The following is a 22080-nucleotide window of genomic DNA, read 5'->3' as shown; positions in this document are numbered from 1 at the left end:
CTTCCAAGTGAAGAAGGCCACACCATTTCTCTCGGGTAAATATTTTCTATTTGTGGTGACTCTGGCCAGACTGTAGAAGTTAAAGAAGACAGCACCTCCACTGACTGTATTATTCAGTTCTGAATGGTTTCACCCATGTGAATGTTCCAAGTAAAAGCAGAGGATGCTTTTCATCAGATTATACGTCCTCTTGAGAGAAACTGTGTTTGTTTGACTTTTCATATGACTCACTACACCTAAATGTTATATCTATTCTAATTTGGAATAGTCTCCAAAAGGAAGTGAGACATGCAGAGATATGAAACCATGTTGATATCTGAAGAGGAACCACAGAATATGCACATATATAATTTCCCAGGATAAGAATTAACTTTCTCCAAAGCTATGCACCTTTCTCATTGATGCACTTACACATGATTACACACACTAATGGGCTTTGGGCAAATCTGTTGAGATTTGGAAAATGACTTGATCTCCTGTACAAGCGTCTTATTTCATTTACAGTCGGGAATGAATGCAATGACTTCATCAGAGCAATGCAAACAAGGATGGAGGCAAAATATTCAGTCGATACATATTTGATTCATCTTTTACATTTTGAGCTTTTCCTATTAATGCAATTATTTTGGGTGCTGAACATGCTACCACATGTGAAATTCTGTTTAAAATAGAGAACGTATTTGTATTAAAACATGGACTTGCTTATTTGCTGCTTAAATGCACAGTGTCAAATGAAAATGCTCTCGTATTTTCCATACATATAGTAAAGTTAAGGAAAATGTAGGAAAGTCATCCTAATACTTTATATGTAAAGGACCCTGAAAAGAGCATATTGCTTCCAGTTTGTTCTGAGACCCTGCTTGGTCTATGAGGTGTGAATGAGCTTAAAGAGAATTGTGCGCTGAAAATGCTGGTGCCTTTAGGATTGAGCAAACCTTCCCAAGCATGGTTTCCAATGTGTTTGCAAATTCTGTTATTTTGGAACTGGGCTGCTGGCACTGATGCTCCAACAGATGAAGGTTCATGCTTCAGAAACGCATGTTGGTTTTAACAAACTTTGGAGCTGGTCCCAAAAGAAGTCTGTTTTCCCCCATGCTCCAAACCGCAAGCAAAATTTGAATGAAATGGGCTTGCTGGTTCATCAGATGTGAAGGTGAGACTTTATCTGAGAGCTGTTCATAAGGAAACAAAGTTTTCCCTCTTGAATGTAATTGCAGTGGCCCCAATATGAAATAAGTGATACAACACCTAGCAGTTTGGGTGTGACAGAAACTGACTGTAGGCAGCTGCCGTGCAAATGTAGGCACAAACACAGGAGCTAGGGGGAAAAAAAAATCCCTAGATTTCTCTAGCTGAATCTAGAGTTCAACTCTTTCTCTGAATGAAAACAGCTTCTGTTGTACTGAGATGACCTTTCTGATTACTGGAACCATGTGATCTTCCCTAATAAATTTAGTCCCATGAAAAGCAAAATATGTCATAGGCAAGCATTTAATAATGTTAATGACTAGGCAGACAGAGCAAGTAAATTTGCAATAAGTTTTACCGACTGAGTGCGAACTTTTAATGTTCATTGCTAGTTTGGGATGTTCGTGAAAGCTGATGATTTCCACTTGCAAACTGGTCATTTCAAGCACATTTGTTATTTGCACCGAACATTTTGCAGAGCTTTAAGCATATCGGTCATCCTGGGTTCATCAAATGCACTACTACAATAGATTATTCTAAAATACATCAAACTATCAACTATACTAAACCAGCTAGCAGCCACCATCTACTTTGCAGCAGTTCTTCTGGACAAACTTCTGTAGAAAACGGGTATCCTATTCTGGTTAGAGAAACCCCTCCCAGAAATGCTGTTAATTGCATTCTAAACGTAGTTTTGTAAATACAAAGACACAGCCAATGGTCCCACTGAGACCACATTTTCCAATAATGAGGGAAATGGTATTTACAGGAAGGATTTAAACATTTCTTTAGTCCTGTAGCATGCGTTTTTGTATGCACTATACAAACCCCTTAATGCAAGGATGACTAATGTATCCATCTAATTAAATTTTTACAGCATTCCAGTGCTTGAGTGTCAAATGTTTGTTTCCAGTTTGCCTCCTCATAACACTGTCAAATAAACTCCTCCTTTCCTTTAATTTAGTGCCTGCCCATGGCATTCCAATGGCATGTGAAATCTTGACATTCATTGCACAAAGATGGTGCAAACCTATTTTCAGTATCCTCTTATTTTAGCTACTCGTTTGGATATGATTCTGTGCTTCAAGATTTTTGTTCAAGAATTTATAAATTAACCCAATGTGTTGTGTGCATCTTGAGAAACAAGTTTTAGAATTTGCAATTAGAAGATTACATGCACATGCAAACAAAGTCAACCAAGCCATATACAAGACAGGGTTAGTTTCATCCGTACGTTTCCACGTAGAGAAGTGATAGTTTCCTGCTAATCAGATAGCTGGTTGGAGACAGTGTGGAGAAAAGAAACAACCGGAAAAAAATAAACTTGAAGGTTTATGACTACCAGGTCATTGCAGCCAGGTGAAAAGGTCTCGGAGGCATCTGTAGGTTACATCCCCTCTGAATAACAAAGGTTTTATAGGTCTGGGGATAAAGCAAGATTACACCAAGACAAGATACATCCCTAGGAAAATAAACATAAGGTGTAGTACATTCTGTTCTAATCTATGCTTACCATACTGGCAGGTCATCATGCGATCTCCATGAATCCCTTGATAAGAACTAAGTCATTGCCTTTAATTAGTCTGCAAGTTTATAGTTTAAATGTAGTGCCCTGACATCTCAATTAGGTATGCAAGATAAGACCCTCATACATGATTTCTCAAGCTTAATATTCTAGACCAAGGCCTTCTGGAATAATCACACAATGGGAAATCTTTTTACAACATTGCGGATGCAAACAGCAGAATTCAGAGTACAATCGAATAGAGCCCTCTCTTCCTCAGTTTAAATGCTTATTATCTGGAACGGTTCTAGAGAACAATCAGTCACTAATGTTATTGATAGGACAGTGGTGCCAAACCTACTAGCAGCCCCATAGCTAAAAGGTTGTTAGCATTTACATAAGACTTTGTTCTCAGGAGTTTATACCTCAACCATAAATGATCACTCCAGACTGAAACTATAGGAGGTCTTGACCCAGCAGCACATTTTCTCTTGTGAACAGAGCAATCTGACAAGAAGGGATGAATTTTTGGTCGAGACATATGCGTGGCCCTTTCTATTTCACAGGATGTGAAATAAGAATACCTAGTTAAAGACCTAGGCTTAAATAATCCCCTTTCAGCATAGCACATACTTTAAATTTTTGAGCACTGGAAACTGGTAAAGTTGTGGCCTTTTAGTAACCAGTGGGCTCATCTACACATTCATGAATGCACCATAGTTATGGTGCCTTAAGTTTAGGACTTGTATAACCAAGCTGGCACTACTGCACAGTAGCATTGGCACATGGCTTTTTAGTGATGCTAACTGCACGGTAGCCTAATACTACTGCACAGTAGCATATTAGCATGGTTTTTGTCCTGCATGCTACTGTGCAGTAGATTTAGGCTACTGTGCAGTTAGCATCTTGTGTAGATGCACCCAGTGAGTAGTATAAAGTCAACCTATGGGTCCTTCAGAGCAATACAGAGCTAAAAATGGAAGCACTGAGAGTCAGATTACAAGCTAGGAGCTGGTGACAGAGGGAAACCCATCTTTCTAATGAAGAAGGTGTGTAAGCCACTGCACAGGGTTTAAGGGCTGGATTCACAAAGGCTCAATGTGTCAGTTCCTTTTAGGCACCTTGTAGAATCAACAGCCCTAAAAGAAGTCCTCATCTCGCTATACAATGCATGGGGAGGGTTAGGTCCCTACGGATTACATAGAAGCCAGCCTGTTCAGCAAGGACTCCCTGAGCAGGCCAATAGAGGAAATACTCATACCTCCTATGCTTCTCAGAGATTTAGGTGCCTTACCCCAGATGACAGGGAAACGCCTCACTCCAATCAAGATTTATGACCATGAACCTTCACTAAGACTTACTCACTTGAGCCCTTCCTTTCAAAAGAAATGTCTAGTTTGCAAATCATGCTCTGACCTTAGGCATGAGCTGGGCTCCTAACTGCTCAGCACCATCCAGACTGAACTACTCTGGAATATATTTGGAAGCAAAGCTTTCAGCACCTTGAGCATGTTTCATTTGAAAAAAAATCAAGCACCTGCAGACTTCAGGTGCCTTCAGGGTTAGTCAGAAATAGAGTGGTTCTTAATCTTACCTAAAAGCCACTAAAAGAGCTTACTTCCTCATATGGGCTGTATGTCCCATGCATGGGTGAGCACAGTCAGATGAAGAACTCACCAGTGGCTTTACAGAGTGGGTTAGTCATCATCATTTTCAGATCTGGTTAACTAGTTAATTCTGAAGACATCCTTTCTTTCCCCTCTCTGTCTTTTTTTCCCCCTGCTCCCTTTCCCTTGGCATGTTTCCTATTTCTCAAGCAGCAGCTGTGCACGGTTGAATAGTAAATCAAACACCCAAAAAACTGTTGTTTTAATACAATGTCTAAGATTTCCCAGTTCTTTCTGGCTCCCTTATTTTTCTTGATAACCATTCTGGCTCATCTTTGTCTGGTAGTAAAATACCTAATTCTGGTAGCAAAAGCCTGACCTGTGTCTTTTTTTGTGTGGAAATTAGTGGGTAGGTTAGTGGGTAGAAAGTAAATAATCCACAAGCAGTTTAGATAAGTGGATAGTATAGGCTGGTGGTGCTAATTGTTATTAAGTATATTTTTTAAATTATATTTCAGTGGCAAATAGCTTTTCTCATCAGACTCTCTTGTAGCAGAAGCATTTCTTTCCCTGCTGGGGGTTGGGACAAATCTTTGAAGAAATCTCTTTGCGTTTCCTTGCAGCCTCCATTTCATCATCTCTCCAGGCCACGTCTTCCAGCAACACCAATTTTCTTTCAAGTCTTCAAGTGGTCCCTGCTGGACTGAAGTACCTCCTGGTGAGAAGTGGGTTGTCCATATCTCACAGACAGCCTCTCAGCTTCAACCACCTAAATCAGCCACTTGGATTTTCCTTTAAGTGCCTGGCATCTTCCTAAGCTGCAGCTTCTCTCGTTATAACAGCAGAGTCAGCCTCACAGGGCGAGAAAGGATAGCAATGCAGAAACTCTCGGGCACAGACGGTCCCCAGTAATCAAGAGATCAATCTGCTTTCTTGAACTTATGTTCTCTCTCTCGCCTGGTATAATGTAGGACACTCACCCTAAAGCACTTCTGATGTTTTTTCATCACTCTGACTATACACAGGACTAGGCTTTTTTTGGTTTTTTGATCCAAACTACAGAGTGGAACAGGCCAACAGTGCAAATGTGTGCAGTGTGACTCCATCTGTAATGAGTTAGACTGAAATGTGTTTTAATTACGGTGGCAACGTGCAAATTGCAACTGCACTGCCAGTGGAGTTCTGCTAATACAGTACAACTGGAGGGATATAAATGTCTTAACTGGAAAGCCATCTATCATGTACCCTTATCCTATGAAAAGGGCTTCATCAAAACATCATCAAAAAGGAAGGAAGAACACAGGGAAAAGTGTACCGGCAATCGCATCACATTCCATACGCGGCCTTTTCTAATAATCTGAGACGTCTAACAAAATCTCACTGTCCCTATCAGCACAGCTCAGCTAATAACATTGCCATTGTGACACACTCACTGACAAAAACCAGGAAATTCAAAGATAAGACTGACACCACGTCCTTGACTCCAGTCATTCTGAGAGGGGGGGGGAAAAAAGCCTGATAATATGAATGAAAGAGGAAATATCAGCTTCAGCTGTGAGTATAACAGATATACAGACTTTCTTAGGTGTGTGGATAGGTTCATTTCTATTGAGTTTACAGCTCATGTTGCTATTTTGTTCTCTTTTGCGGAATAACCTATAACAGGGGGGACATCATTTCCTCCTATACCGAGTGTGTCCTACTGTGGAGTTGGTTTAGGGACTAGCAGACAATCCCTGTAGATTCCCCATTGTTTCGATGAGACCAGGACCTTTCCATGTATGTTCTGTATCCACATGCCAACTCTGGTCCCCACCCTTCCCAAAATCTCCTGGCTGACCGTGAGTCCCTCTTACAGAGGAGCAGCAAAGGTGAGTATGTTCTGTGAATCAGGAGGAGACATGGAAGGCTAATACCAGCTTGGACCATCCCATATCCCTCTGTTTGAAGCTGTCCAGGAAAACGACTTGCTGTGCACCCTTTTCAATCTATAAAGAGTCCCTAAGCATATGGGTCCAGAGAGAGGTCAGTCCAACCCACATTGAGGATGGGTTAAATATGAAGGCATTCATTTTTAAGGATGTAATGAACCACTAGATTAGATTAATACGTCATTTAGTACACAACCATTAGATTAGTACATCATTTAGTACACGAATGTCTATGCTATCTGCAGTATAACTTTCACACCATACCCAAAAGACCATAACAGTGGCTCTAAAGCCATTACCACCTAACAAGCAAATAAATATTTGGCCATGCCAGCTCATTTGATAACACAGGTTATTTCTGTTAGGCAAATACAAACTGAGGGCACTTTTTAGAGAGTGGTTTTTTGACCCGGCAGACCGTGGCTGGCAGTCAGATCCCAAGCCTGTGCTCCAAGCCTGTACACTGAAGGAATACACGAGCCTTGAAACAACATACTGCTTCATCAAACAACAGTGTCTTGCCTTCTCCTCCTTCTTTACTCTCTTTAAAAGGACACAAAGGCACTTTTCTAAGTGAGGAGCTAAAGGCCCGGAAATGCTAAGCTTAAAAATTAGTTTTGAGTTAAAAATAGTGAAGCAAGAAAAAAAAAAAGGTACTGTGTTGGATTCCTAGGGATTGCTTTTCTAGGTCCAAAACCTTCTCCCATTGGAAACAATGGGAGTGTTGCCAGAGACTTGAGTAGAACAAGGATTCAGTCTTTAGCATTCCCTCTCCGCACTCCCCTAAATCTGATATTAAAAGAATCCTTCCTGGGCTGTGGCCATCCTGAGGCAAGCTTCAGGCCAAAAGAAACTTTCATGGCCACAGAGTGTTTAAAGATAGATTAACCATTGTGCTCCTGTGATAAAGATGTATTTGCTATGAAGGCTGATATAAAATAAAAATACAGACACACCTACACACACAGATAGGTAGATATACACACACATACACACACATAAATATATAGATATAGCTAGATCTATCTCTATCTATATATCTATAGCTATAAATATATATAGATAAATCTATAGCTCTATATATCTATAGATATATCTCTATATATTTAATATATGTATGTATGTGTGTGTTTGTATTGTTATGTGGCATAGATATATATTGGGCATTTGAACTCTTCGAACAAGAACTGGTACAAAGCCAGAGTTAGATGGGAATGACTGGGCACTGTTAGCACCTTCTGGATATTGTCCTGACTAGTACTAGATTAGGTGGTCTCAGTCCACTGTGCTGGAAAGATGTCCTCATCCCAGAACTGGCATTCATGATTGATACCTTTGTTGCCATTGAGCCATCAGCCATTGAGTAGTAGAGGATTCAATGGTTATGAGGGCTAAATGGCCATTGTAACCAGAGACTGAAACCCACAGAATAGGCTGGAGATCCACTGGCTGGGCACCGCCGCCACCTGTGTTTTATCTGTCTTGTAAAGAGAGGTTTCAAGGCCAAAACTTGAAATTTGGATAACTGAAGTTAGGTTCCTAAATACATACAAATCCATTTTCAGAGGAGCTGAACGCTTGCAGAGCTGTCAATGGCTTCAGCACAGGTTGGGTTGACTCAATCCCTCTGAAAATTAGACCACTTGTATCTGGGTGCCTAAATATAGAATTTAGGGGACTAACTTCAGGTATTCAAGGAGTCATTGTTAAAGCCACAGATTGCAGCTACTTAATACACAGTCATTTCCATTGGGGATTAGGTACCTAATTGCCATCTGTGTTTTTGAAAATCTCCCCCATTCCCCTCATATTTGAAAACCCTGGCCTAGTATTCCAGTCCTGTCAAGCCAATACTTTTTACTAATGTTAAATTCACTTGAAGGAATGTATTTAAAAATGAATAAGCCAAGAGATTATGCATGGATTCATATGCATGGATTCATAGGCATTGTCTCATGCACAACAACTGCAGCATATTGAATCTTAAATTGCAGAATCATTTCGCAAGGCTTTATTGTATATTTTAGTCCCATCTCTTTGTATCTTTATCAGAAGCCCTTATATGTCATCATTCATCTCTTCCCTTGAAACAACAGGATTTGCTTGCTGAAAAGTGTTGAGGTAAACTTTTTGTACAAAGCAACCCTGCTAACACCACTTTAGCCTCCAGCAGGAGGAAGGAATGCATCTGTGGCTTTGCCCTTTGAGGAAGGTGAATGGTGTAGCTGGGTGGAGGCTAACTCTAATTTGGGGTTAATGCATGCTACTTTGGTTTCCGACAAATGAGAAAATCTGACTCACGTTGAGGGGAAAGGAAGGAAGTGATATATGCCACAGCCACCAAATATGCAAGAAAGAAGTCTTCATTCTCCTGGGGAAAGCTATTATCAAAGGGTATCTGACGCTCACTGGCAAGCAAAGAGAGTTGGGTACCCAGCTCTCATTGTGTCTTTGCAAATCCCAACCCCCTCAGCCCTCATGCCCTATTACGAAAGGCTCTCGGGGAGCTCTTGAATAAACAGCAACAACAACACAAATCTCTTCTCCTCTGCAGTATGTCTTGTTTCAAGGATGACAGAGCCCCTCTCTTCTATCACCCCCGCCCCCCTTGCTATCAGCTGGCTAATCTGCCTGCACATTCTGACACACAGCTGCGAGAGATGAAAACTGTACTGTTGATAGATGAAACTTTGGATAAGATTACATGGTTTTGAATATCTTGATGACATATTTGTCTGAAAAGTCTTTTAGAGGACAGCCTAATATAAATGCACGGAAATGTTTCTAATGACTAGCATTTGTCTACGTACTTAGTTTGAAAGATTAACATTCACGTGTTCTTCGGCTGTCATTTGCATTTGTATGTGGAGGCAAACTTTTCAATAATCGCTCTTCAAGCCGAGAAGAGTTAACTATTTATTCAAAATACACAAGGCCAAATTCGCCCCTGCGGTAATTCGGGTGGCTTCTGGAGAATTGCATCAGTGGGGAATTTGGCTCCGCTGTTTGGAAACCGCTTCAAAAGGCAAATACACACTCATGTACGGCTGTGCTCACTGACCTTGCTTATAGTAATGATGGGAGAGATTTTAGCACAGACTAATGAGGAAAAAATAAGGCCCTGACAATTCCCTATTTATTTGTTGCGCTATGCAATGGCTGGGTTTGCTCTCTATTTTCCTCTGATAAATTAATTGAGAGAGAGATTCATTTAGGTATTATAGTACAGTTTTGCACCACCAAATAATGTGCTAAAACATTTACCAGGACAAAGAGAAAGACAAGGAGTATCATTTTCAAAACCTCCCAACCTGCATCTTTCAAAAGCAATTTAAGCACTGAGAGCCAGGTTTCCAAAGGTACTTAACTAACCTTTGGGCGATAGGCACCAAAGCGCTTTTGAAAATCCCCACAGGTGCTTATCTACATTTTTAAGTGCCTAAACACCTTTATCGGCTGGGACCTGTGTCACTTTTGATATTGGGATGCAGGTTTCTAAATTGCTTCGTTGCTTTTGAAAATTGTTTTCTCTGTCCCATTCGCATCACTGGGGGTTCCAGATTGCCGTCTGGGTGCCTCCATAGTACTCCATTTGCAGAAATGGGGCTTAAATTGAACCGTGACCATGATTAAGGAAGCTATTGAATGATACCGAGTGATACGAGTGAGGAAAAATGAGCATCTCTCCATTAGGATTATGGGATTACTCAGTCTGGGCACATGCACTTCTGGAGAGTTCATCCAAAATTGTGTATATGTATGTGTGTGAATAATGAGTCTTTTATGAGAGAAAGCTATTGTGTTTAAATTAATAAAACTGAATTTGAAACAACACCAGAGAACCTGTCAACAAGGCTGCCCCCATTCCCTGAGCTGTACTGTATATCGATGCTACAAGATATGGGGCCTTCCTTCCATGGTAGCCCCCCAAGATTTGTGATGTCCCTGCAACATAAAGCAGCTGGAAAGTTAAAAGGAAGACTTTCCCCCTTCCTAGGCAAGACACTGCAAATATTACAGATTAAGTGGTGATAGGGAACCTTCTAATGTTCTTCCTTGTGAATGGAGGGCTTTGCATATGCAACATGGCAGCAATAATATAGCACTGAGCCGGTAAACTTTTCCATGTCCTTGACTCATATGAGTGAACCAAACATTTCTCCACTGGTCTCTCGGTAGTTTGAGACCTCCCATAATGGATTTAGCGCTTAAGCACAGTAGCACTTTTGAAATCTGAAGTTGCTTCACTTTTGGGAAGCTCCACCTTATTTTGTTGCCCCTTTTTGTACTTAATTTATTTTATTGATTGCAGCATTGGGTTGAAGGCCTCTTACCCTGGCAGCATGGTATAGTCATAGATCCTTTTGCCTTGTTTCCACCACAGAGCACCATGTCTGCTGACCTGCATTGACACTTCTTTCCCCTTTTGAAATATTTTGACATCTTGACATCTTCTCCATAGACTTACACTGACATGGTGTTAAGAACTTTGTGATGACACCACAACCCACTTAGTGAATGATGAAATGGCCTTGTCAAAACCAATATTTTTGAAACATCACAGCCATTTCTAAATATACTTTTTCAAAAAGACCTAAAGGCCTTAAGCTTACCTTAAGAACAGACTTTGTCTACAACTATGTATTAATAATATGTATATGCATAGCTAAATAAAACAGTTTAGGTATCTATAGATGACAAGCATCTCTAGGTATGCACTATTTTGGAGATGTTATAACTTAAAATAAAAAGCATGGGCCAGGTTTGTCCTTGGTGTAATTCATTCAACAGTGGAGTTGAGTGAGTAATGAATGTAGCTATTGGGTAGATTCAAACTTATTTTCTATACTGTTTTAGCCAGACTGACAGTTTTTCCATATAATTTGTTATTGAGCTTAAAATAGGGGTATAGTGGGAAAGCTATTGCCAGAGAGGTAAAATGACCTTTACTTGAAGGAGAACTGGCAACCATCATTTAAAATTACATATTCATGACTGAAGCCATGTATACGCATTACGTTTCTACCAGGAGAATTGCTAGTCTCCCAGCAGAAACCACAAGTATGCAAATGTTCAAGCAGCTTCTCGCAGAGCAAAAATGGCAGTTTGGAGAGAAAAATAACCCGTCTCCAACCTGGGAGACGTCCCTCCCAGGAGAGTTTCTTCTGGGAGAATGAGTACCTATACACTTACTTAGCACACACTTCATCTCAACCATGCTTAAATCCTGTGGTATTCATTGGGATTTAAGCATATGCTTAATTTTTGTTCTAAATAAGTATCCTTATCTGAACTGAAGCTGTTTAATGTAATTTGAGCATTTTAACAATCCTGATGTAAAACACAGAAGTATGGCATTTTGTGTATTAAACCAAACTGCCCATCCATTATAAGAATTCAGATTTACTACAGTTAGTGCCTTTTAGTTTCAAACATATTGCATAACATCAATGCATATCATATTTTAAAATACCAGCATGAAATCATATTTCAAGTAAATTTTCCAGTGATTAGAAGCACATCCAACCAGACTGACCAAACTATTGTCTTTTTTTCTATTGCTGTAGATGTTGAGTGTTTAAATATAGAAACAAGTGTTCTTCCATTCACAAACGGTGCTATAAACTACTCAAGTGCACACAATTAATTTCTCCTGAAAACTACTCCAGTGCACATTATTAATTTCTACTGAAAACTACTTTGTTGCTTGGCAGGATTTTGTCTGTGTTTATTAATAAGCCCTCATTGCTGGCAGGTAGCAACAACTGGGTTTGTTGTTTCTGTTGACAACTATTAGAATCAAAACTAGGTCTGCTGTAGATGAATAAAACTGGCTATGTTTTACCTCTTTGCCACTTTCTTTTGCTCATTAATGATACCAGGCAGCACAAAATATGAGCCATAGAAATGCAGTGGTTCTAATTCCGCTGTCTATATAGCAAACTGAATTTGGCTGATTTATGCCTGGGATAGACAGTTCTTAGATGAGCTGGACTGTACGAATTGGCAGGTTAAGACAAATAGCTGTGATTTTGGTGCCCATTTTTAATGAATGAAAGCCATTTGCCTGAGAACCTAGAATAAATTATTTTGTCTCTAAAGCCCAAGAAATGTATAATGGTACTGAGAGGCTTGCAGTTTGCCTCTGACACACAAGGCAGGGTTAGAGGCTAAATGCAACACGGATTTAGTTGCAACAAAGTCCAGAGAGTCTCATGATTTACTTATATGGCAGCCGCTACGCATCCAGCCTGGAATCTTAAAATTGAGCGGTGATCTTTCTGCCTCTCTCAGCCCAACACAACGAGAGCTTAGCTGACGGTTTGTTAATGCATCAGGTGAAAATCCACTCCAACTCACACTGGTGGCAAAAATGTAGTGCAGTCAGGAAAGGGGACAGATACAAGTTCAAGACACATGAAAATAGAGGGCGACATTTTTGCTCAGCTTCCCTTCAGGAGTCACTAGTATAAAGGAACTTGCTTATGATTTATGTTTTATTTCTATTGCAGCGATCCCATCATAGACTGACTTCGTTGTACTAAGCTCTGCACCAAGCAATGGTTCACAGCCTCCAAGGTTTAAAGTCTAAGCAGAACAGCAAAAACTTCACAAGCAGTTCCTTAAGGGGAACTGCTTATGAAGTTATTTCTGCAGCTTGCAGAATCACCTCTTTAACTGGTCTAGTTTTCTCCCATCTCCTGAAACAAACTTTCCACCCAGGAATTTATTTTTTTTTAAGTTAAGAAACATGAAATGTAGTCAACTTTTCCAAGCCAGGTATTTCATGTTACATATTGTTTAAAATGACTGAAATAGGTTATGTACACATTAGAATGGGTGAACTTTTACCTTTCCCATTGCAGGCTATTTGGGACATCCTTGGAAATCATTGACTTCCCAACTATTGACACTGTCAGGAAAAAAAAAGTTCATCTTGCAGGAAATGCTGACTCAGAGGTTTCTCAAGAAAATCTACTTTCCTAGCGGAGGAAGAGAGATTCATTATTTGCTCATCTTGGTGAAATCTAATTGTGATATTTATATACAGTATTAATTTGATTCAGTAAAGATTTCCAACATAAGCAAAGAAGCCAATCGGAATAATTTGTTCTGAAGTTTTTATTATTATTGTGTTTTCAATGCAGGTATTAAAAGAACATCAAAGTGGCAGACATTCCCTTCTATTTACCTTTCAGGATGCTACCTATGCAATAAATGGGTGAACCCTTGCCCCATAAAAGTCTATTGGCTTCAGTGGGGTTGGTTTGTGAGATTTCTCCAAAAGCTACCTGGCCAGAATGTTGGCTGGTGTCAAATTTTTGAAGATCACCTGAAATCAGGTAGAAAGGCCAATTTCTACTCAAAATGGACTTGAGTCTAAAAAGGTGGGAAGTATAATCTACAGTAAAAACTCAAGGCACCCCTGGATAGACTTGAGATACGCATCAGAAAATGCCAGCTCTGAGTTTTCACTCATTTTTTGACTATGGAAAAATAATAGAGCGGTTTTTCTGTTGCAAAGAACCCAGAAAGACCGCACCTATGGATTTCCATTTGAAAGTTCTGGGTTTATCTCGTGAGCCATGTTTCTAAACCTAAGAGTGATAAGATTTGGTAGCACCCCATGGTAACCCTGAAAGGATCACAAGACACCTGAGTATACCATGACACCCTAGTTGAGAATCACTGTTGTAGATAGTCACATGCTGTGGAGGCATAAAATGACTGCTGTGCATTAAAAGACCAGACCTATTTTAAAGTTTAAAAAGCCTGCTTAAAAACAGGCTGGTAGTGCCAGTGGCTGTGTCTTAGTGTACATTTTTTCACTACATTTTCAAATGCTTATTAGAATTCCTACTTATTTTTATATCAATATCACACAATAAACATTTCTTTTCTGATTAGGGGATTGAAGGAGAACTGAATTATAAACAGCATTAAAATAAGAGGGAATTTGTATCCTGTGCTCTGAAGGCCTGAGTTTATATGACCTTAAACAATCAGTCTGAAGAAGTCACGTCAGCTGCTGTACACATTCCACATTACTGAGGAATTAAATTAAGCAGCTTTAATATCTGTGAAATGGCACAGGACTGAAAGAGAATCATTCCAATTTATGGACTTTGTATCTGATTTATTAGCACATGTCTAGCAATTTCAGAACCAGCAATGGCTTTAAGACCACCTCCAAAGTGTTTTTATCACTTACTGTAAATGTGCTAACATAATGTTTTAATTAAACTTTTAAAGTGCATCAAACACATTTATTGATGCTGCCAGAAAAAAAAAGAAGAAATTCTGCTATTTGCAAAATCTCCTGATGGATGCATCATGTTGTGACCCTGCTAAGGCTGCTCTTAAATATTTCAGCTGGCGTCTATAAATTAGCCAAAAGCCCACCCTCTCCATATGATATGCTAGGCATAAAAAACCCCGGGAAGAGCTTGTTGAAAGCTCTTCAGCTATCACATCACATGTTTGTAAACACTTCTTTTGGCTCTTTGAACATAGACCCCAAATTGATGTGATATAAAAGGCCCTGTAGCGCTTTATTTTGATGTTAACATTAAAAATGCTTTTTTTCCAGTAAGTGGGAGAGGCCCCTCTAAAAAAAATAAGAGCCATAACCTTTCCATCAAATCTACATCAGTTCTATCAAAATGTTCTCATCCTGTTACCACTTGTGCACTGTATTAGACATTCACAACTGAAGCTGTTTTTTCATTAAAAACTCTTGTTCCCCCACTGCACCCCAGCTTCTAGCCTGAGGGATCACAGAGCAGACATGGACCCACCATTTCTATAGCCTTCTCCCTAAAGGAAGTTTTACCCTGGTATTTAGCTGAATTGATTTCACCTGAAAAGACATATTCAAGTTTCAGGGCTTTCCAGCTCAGTGCTGACCAAGACGGTGAAGATCTGGTCCTAGAATAAGACATAAGAGGCCTTTGTCATCAGCTCCTCTATTTCTGATCATTCACTCATTGCACAGTTTAACCAGCGGCAGTTCACCCTGGGTCACAAACAGATTTATAGCGCACAAAATTCAGCTAGGTTTTTTTTGGGGGGGTGGGGAGGAGAAAATTACACGTTGCTATCCTGAGTGCGTCTTCATTGTAGAGGCTAATTATACCAGGTTTGCTTTCATACATGCCTTAATATGCAGGGAAAAGAGAACAGTTAAGTATAATGGGTCATACAATATGAATGGAAAACTTATTTCCCTACTATGTTAGATGTAGGGACTTACACTGGCCTAGAGACACATGGCAATTGCTATTGAGATCAGTGCTACCCACTAACAAGCTGATGTACAGACTCTGGTTATGCCTATGCAGTAAATGTACTTTCCCCAAAGTAGTGGCCTTGGGCCAATTGCATGGTTCAAGATGGACTCCCGGGTAGTGTGGGTGCATCTTGGCAAGCAGGCTAATTAGTTTAGGAGCAGACTAATTGGCATTGTCACTCATCCGGGCTAATCCACCTTTCTGAAGCTTCCTGCAAGGTGACTACACCATTTCTGGGTTTGGGTTTCAACTGCTGGAATCAGCTCTGCATGATTGAGGGGACAGATGGTACATTTACCATATAGATATAGCCCAAATGTATATGTATGCATATCCATCCTCAGCTAAAACTGTCTGTCCACAGTACCCACATCCAAAAGTGAGTTTTGCACATCCTTGATGGGCTAGTACTGACCTCCTTCAGTCCTGTTTGCTGTGTCTAGGTGACTGGGGAGTGATAGTGTCTCACTATTACCTTTTATTCCAAGCCCATTGCCTGTTCCCTTACACTTGGATTTTAAGCTAGGTAGGGCAGAGGCGATCATTTTGTTGTGTATCTGTAAAGCACCTAGCAAAAGGGGGCTTTATTTTCAGAACAAATATATGTATATAGCTACTAGTGCACTTCACTCTGTACAAAGCAAATGCACATGCAGGTAAGATATGTGGCTACTCAAGTGATCAGACTGACTCCACTGGGCTCCCCTCCGCTTCCAGCAGAGTCTCAGGACTGGCACGGCAGGGAGCAGGGAAGGCAGCCAGCTCCATTGCATGAGGCTCCCCCTGGTGGCACACGAGTGCCAGGAACTGTACGTGCACCGTTTGGAACCCCGTACGATAGAGGTGGGCCAACCTGGATGTGGTCCACGCCATCACGTGCAGCACTGGCTGGAGCCGTGCACTGCTGGGTGGCAGTGCCTGCGCGGGGCATGGGCACCCCAAGTGGGTACCGCCTACTACTGCTGATGCTGCCACCAGGGGCAGGAGCTTTGCACCATAGGGAGGAGTGTATGGGGGAGTCTTCTGACCCCCTACCCTCCCTCACACCCCACAAATGCCATACGCCCACACCCTGCCCCCACACCCCCCCACATAGACACATACCTCCAACATACCCTATTGCCCCCACAAACACAGCCATACCCCCTCACAACCCCCCACACCCTCCCACATCCACTCATATCCACCATCCCCACACACAATGTATGAGTAAGAGTTTATTGTTTAGTTCCTTTGTAGTCACCTCTATATACACTACACAAACACAAATGATGACAAAAATATTTTTTGTAATAAAATTAAAATAGTTTTCAATAGGTGTTTGACTTTTAGTATACGATTTGTTTTTTTTTTCTGGTTCCAAGATGGCAACCCCTCCTCCCAAAAGGAGTACTTCTGGGGGGGCAAGGGGAGGGACTTCTGGTGGCAAAGATCAGGGGTTAGGGGTGAGACTTCCAGTCCCAAGATGGTGCCCAGGGGGCAGGGCACCTATCAAGGGGCAGGACTAGTTTTGAAGCCCTCAACAGCTCACCAAAATTCATTACGTGGCCCTCCAGCTGAAATAATTGCCTGCTCCTGTGTGAGGGTAACTTCAGTCTGCTCAGCAGAGATAAAATGAGCAATTTACAGTCCTCAAGCAACCCAGGATGCACTGCTCCCAGCCTTCACCCCCCAGGGCAGGGCTAGAGCCCAGATATCCTGGCTCCTAGCCCTCTAATGGCAACTCAGAGCTGTGCAGGCAAAGAGTGGTATTGACCCTTAATGTGCAACTGCTTATAGCACGCTCTAACCTTAACACTGCTTAACACTGCACAGATTTAGCCTGGTCCATGTAACATGCAACTTCACCGCTGCCTAACACTTGAAAATCTGCCCTTTTATGTGGCATCGTGATTGTGCATCAGAGCGCTCTCTCATTCAAAAGGTTTATTTCTCAAACCATCCTTGGAGCTGATAATCAGAGTCCAGCTATAACATTCATTGGCAGTCATTAGAATATCTACAGTGGGATATTATTATAGGTGCTATCTTTTTTAACTGTTAGGTTTCTGAATGCTGTTTAGCCACTGAAAGCGCACGAGGGAAAGGTGGTGCCATTCTGTCAGCATGTAGGAGGGTCCATATTTTTTACCTCATTTTTATGCCTTACTACATTTCCACAACATGTGTTTTAGATCTGGCAAATAGCCAAAGTGGTTCAGATGATAATTTTTTTGCTTGTAAGTGGCTGTTATAATTTCCAGAAATGTGCCGGGAGCTACTAGTAATAACTGTGCAAAGAAAAATGCATCAGATTGGCTAGATTAAGGTACAAAAACATCATTTCACCTTCTTCTAGTTTTGCCTTTGATGTTAACTCGGTTAGCCTGCACCCCTTCTGAGCAGCTGCTGCTAGTCTTTGGGTAAGATGGAGAGCTGTACAGTCTGGGATTCTGTAACTTGAAACAATTTGTTTCTTATTATAATGTTGTAGCCTGATGATGGAGAACGGTGCTTCCAGCCAAGACTTTTGGAAAATTAGGCCCTTGCTTTACAGCTACCCGCTGCCTTGCTGCTGAGATTAGAGCTCCAGTGATCTGCGAGCTCAGTCCTCTTTACAGTAGGCTGTCTGTCTCTTGAGTTGTTTGGAGATGTGCTCGTATGCATTCGCCAGGTCCAAACAGTCCTATTATCTGAGGAAATTCAGACCAGGAATCTACCCCTTCAGCCATAAGTTGTAACAACATATAATGCACCCCAGCCCTTAGCTAGGACTACCCTTGAAAGGGAAGAAAGAAATTGGTTGAAGTGAAGGGCCCAACCCTGGAGAGCTCATTGTTTTCGCTCAGTCCCAGCTCAGGCCAAATCTTTGTAGCTCATCAATATACTTATGTGCTGAGCTCCAAACACCAACCCTACACCCCAGGTGGCAAGGGAAGAGGCAGCTTGTTCTGATTCCCATGTGGGGGTTTGTAGGATTATTGCTCGGGAAATACTATTGTTGTAGACTGGTACCATGTTTGATATCATGTTTGATACCAGTCGAAAACACTGGGATGGAAGGAAAAAAACTCACCCTCCCTATTGTGTTCTTTCAACAGAGTCATTTTTTCTCCTGGCTTTTGTGCACAGCACAAACAGTTGCAGCAAAGAGGCCCTTTTGCTCAGTTATCTCTACTTTTATAAGCCACAAAACTTCCTCAAATGAGCAGAGTTGCCATTTGTTCTCAGAAGCAAAGCAACCAAATCCACACGCTTTTCTGCCTCTTGTGCTCACTCAAGGAACAGAGCCGGCTAGGTGTTTTCATCTCTACAATTATTAAAGAGCTAATGCATCCGATTGGGAACGTAGCTTCTAATCCTGCCAGCTGCCATCAAACTCTGATGGAAATTGATGATTTTCTTCATATGAATCTATTGTTTAAAAACAAGTGATAGGGGAAATAAAGATGGAGGCTGAGGATTTGTTCTGTTGTGTGCAGAAAACCAGCACTTTTAAGTGCCTGTGCCTCTGACCCCAAGATCAAACTCCAGATAACTGTGGGTATAAAGCTGAGGTATCACTCTGAGCAATCACAATGCACTTAGGCTTGACTATTATTATTATTATTACTGTTCTGACCATTATTCTCATAAGGAGATGGTGTAAAAGGAGCACCTAGTACAGATATGCAGCACCTTTCTATAAACCAGCAGAAGTTTGGTTTCTTCCTAGTGCTCAGATTGAAACGCTACTGAAAAAAAATCAAAGCATTCCTTTTCTTGCTCCTTCCCATTTAGCCCTGGAAATTAAAAGGAGGTTAAAATTTAATTACTTTGCTGCTGGCAGCTGCTGCAAACAGCCTGCGTAGACACTAGCGCTGGGCCATACGGTCCCATGTGCTAGGAATCTTATGCAGCACAGAAGTGACCTAGCACCAGTGCTAACACTGTGGGATTTAGTCCCCAAGGAGCTCCCATTGAGACACCATTTAAAGGCCCTTCTGGGCTTACATCACCTTTTTGCACTGGCCCATCTAATTCTGGTAACAGTCAGGCACTCTGCTGCGACAGCATGCACAAGTCTATGAAACAGCCCTGTATCTGCAGCTGTACTTACCAAATACTGGGGTATGAGATATATCTTTCCTTTTTATATTTGAGGAGATAGTTTGACTAATAGCAGACTATTTGAGAGTCATGGAAAGTTATAGACTCTTATTAGTGGCTATCAGTGCTTTATTTTTGGTCTTCTTTGCAAAAGAGTACATAGCTAAGCACAGCTTGAAAGGCACTTTCAGTTGAGCCTTGCATTTCAGACTTGCAAAAATCAGTCCCAAAAAGGGGACTGGAGGAGATAAGAGTCCAAATCAGCTGGGGCTAAGGGACATAGTGGGTAAGAAACAAGGTTTTTTTTCTGTGATACCCAGTTTAAAGGAGTTATTTTGTAGGTATGTTGAGGGCCACACAAGGCGTCAGTGAAAAACACAGGAAAGAACAGCAAGGGTTTCCCTGATTGACTTTTGCTCTACAGGAAATGGGTAAGATGGCCTCTCTCTATGGCCCTTCCTTTCTCTGTCCCGTAGTCTAATGACAATAGGAAGCAGTTGTGTATTTTACTCTCATCCATTTCTGTCTTGTGTCTTGGCAGACAAGTACCTTTCGATCCTTGCTGCATCATTCTCCTACATCACAGTACCGGCTCCAAGTCATACTTTGTAAGATGTTGAAACAGGAAGGGAGGAATACCAACAGCCTCACCCACTGCATGTATTTACAGTGAGAAAATTCCTTACCTCCCAATCGGTGTAGCTCCACAGTACCTATATGGGATCCACAACAGCTAAGCATTTTATGATCTTTTTGGACCCAGAGATACTCTCTATATGCAAAATAATTGTTTTATTCTTGAAGCCTAATGAGGTGTAGTCTCTCTGTATGTCTAGGACCACAGCAGAGAAATCCAGATACTGAGGCTCCCCCTTCCAGGAATATTCATGTATGTCCAGGCCATGATTTAACTTGGAGACTTAATATAACAAAATCTCGAGGTCCACCAAGAGGTGGCAAAACACCTGAAGGTGGCCAGCAAACGTAAGTCATCCTGTGAACATCCCAAGTGAGTGACTCCTCAGGCACACATGATGGCTTTCTGGCTTTCCAGCAGCTAGATTCTAGCTGAGATGAGAGAGGAAATGTTACGTTGATGGTTATATTTCAGGTGCTTGTCGCACCCCACCTGTGTCCATTAGAGCAGAATTAAATCAACAAGATTAGATATATTCTCACCAAAGGCGGTTCTGCAGCCTGATTCAAGCACATGAATACTCTGTGTCCTGCTTCAAGTACTGTTCCTGCTCCAAGGATGGATGCAAATCCCTCCTAAAGGCAGTTCAGAGCCACTGTGCAGGCACTTAGATCTGCCGTTGCAAGCTACATGTCATCTTTGAAGGCTGGGAAATTGAAGAGTGCCAGCACAGTGATACCCAGCCATGAAGCTGGTGCTTGGCACATCTCATCCCTTGCAACTACAGGAGAAAAGCAGGGGTAAAATTTCAAACTGCATTTTACAGTGGTAAGAGGCCACTCTCCTATCTAAGTGCAGTGTAAGCGTCACCTTCTCACACCCAGGGCTCATGCTGCGGCTGACTATACTCAAGAAGAGGGAGAAAATACCGAATCAGAAATTCAGTGCACTTGGAGACCTCATTTTATTGCTCTTAAACATTTGCACACATTCTTCTTATGCTAAGCAGCTTAAACACAATCAAACCTAGGTGCAAATTACCAAGACAAATACTGTTGTTCCTATCTGCTCTCTTTGAACATAAAAGAAAAACCTCATAGTGCAAAAATAAAATCTTGTGATAAAATGACTAATACATGACTAAAGCTCTTTTCCATTGTGCAGGCATAGCTCTGGGGATCATTTGTTTTTCATGGTAGATCCTTTGGACGGTAAATTCCTCGGGTGGTTGGTATTATATTAATGGCCAGGATTGTTAGTCACCTCGAGGGAACTGAAATAGGATGCCACTTGGGTTCCCATTATTAATTCCAACAGCAGGTGTGAAAATTAATTTCATGGGCATTTGTATCATTTCCTTTTTGGTAAGGATTAAAGTTACTGCACGACCCTGCACTCCGGAAAGAAGCAAATCCGAACCAAATCTGCCCAGATCTCCCATGTCAGTGATCTAATTTCTGGGAGAAACAAATGCAAGCTCAGGGTTTCCTCTTCTTTGCTGCTAACAGCTAATGGCATGGTGGAAGCCAGATCACTAATATATAGTTATACAATACTTCGTTACCAGCTCACTAATATGTAGATATACGATTCTTCGTACTAAGAGCCTATAAAGCAATGCAGTGGGTTACAGAAACTTCTAATCTCTGTAAAACGATGACTCAGGCATTGCATTAAAAAAACCCAAAAGTTAAGTAGATCAAACTAAATCAAATGTAACTGATTACAAGGACCACTGAATGGAACTGCAGCTCTCTACTGTTTTCACATGGATTTTCTGGCAGATGCTACCAGATCTCTGTAGCCAAGAAGACAGTTCCAGTAATGAAGATGCAGAAAGCAAACCCACCGTTTG

At 41.2% G+C, this 22080-nt stretch overlaps 1 long non-coding RNA gene across 1 annotated transcript; it reads left to right on the top strand.

Moving 5' to 3' along the window:
* The first annotated feature begins 19423 nt into the window (after positions 1-19423).
* Positions 19424-21418, top strand: LOC109283376 (uncharacterized). Its single transcript, XR_002090534.2, has 3 exons — positions 19424-19609; positions 19930-20019; positions 20130-21418. It is a non-coding gene; the product is annotated as an uncharacterized LOC109283376 (long non-coding RNA).
* Positions 21419-22080: the final 662 nt, after the last annotated feature.

Source organism: Alligator mississippiensis, chromosome 10 (genome assembly GCF_030867095.1).
Source record: "Alligator mississippiensis isolate rAllMis1 chromosome 10, rAllMis1, whole genome shotgun sequence".
Lineage (NCBI taxonomy): Eukaryota > Metazoa > Chordata > Crocodylia > Alligatoridae > Alligator > Alligator mississippiensis.
This window is presented reverse-complemented; position numbering and strand designations above follow the sequence as displayed.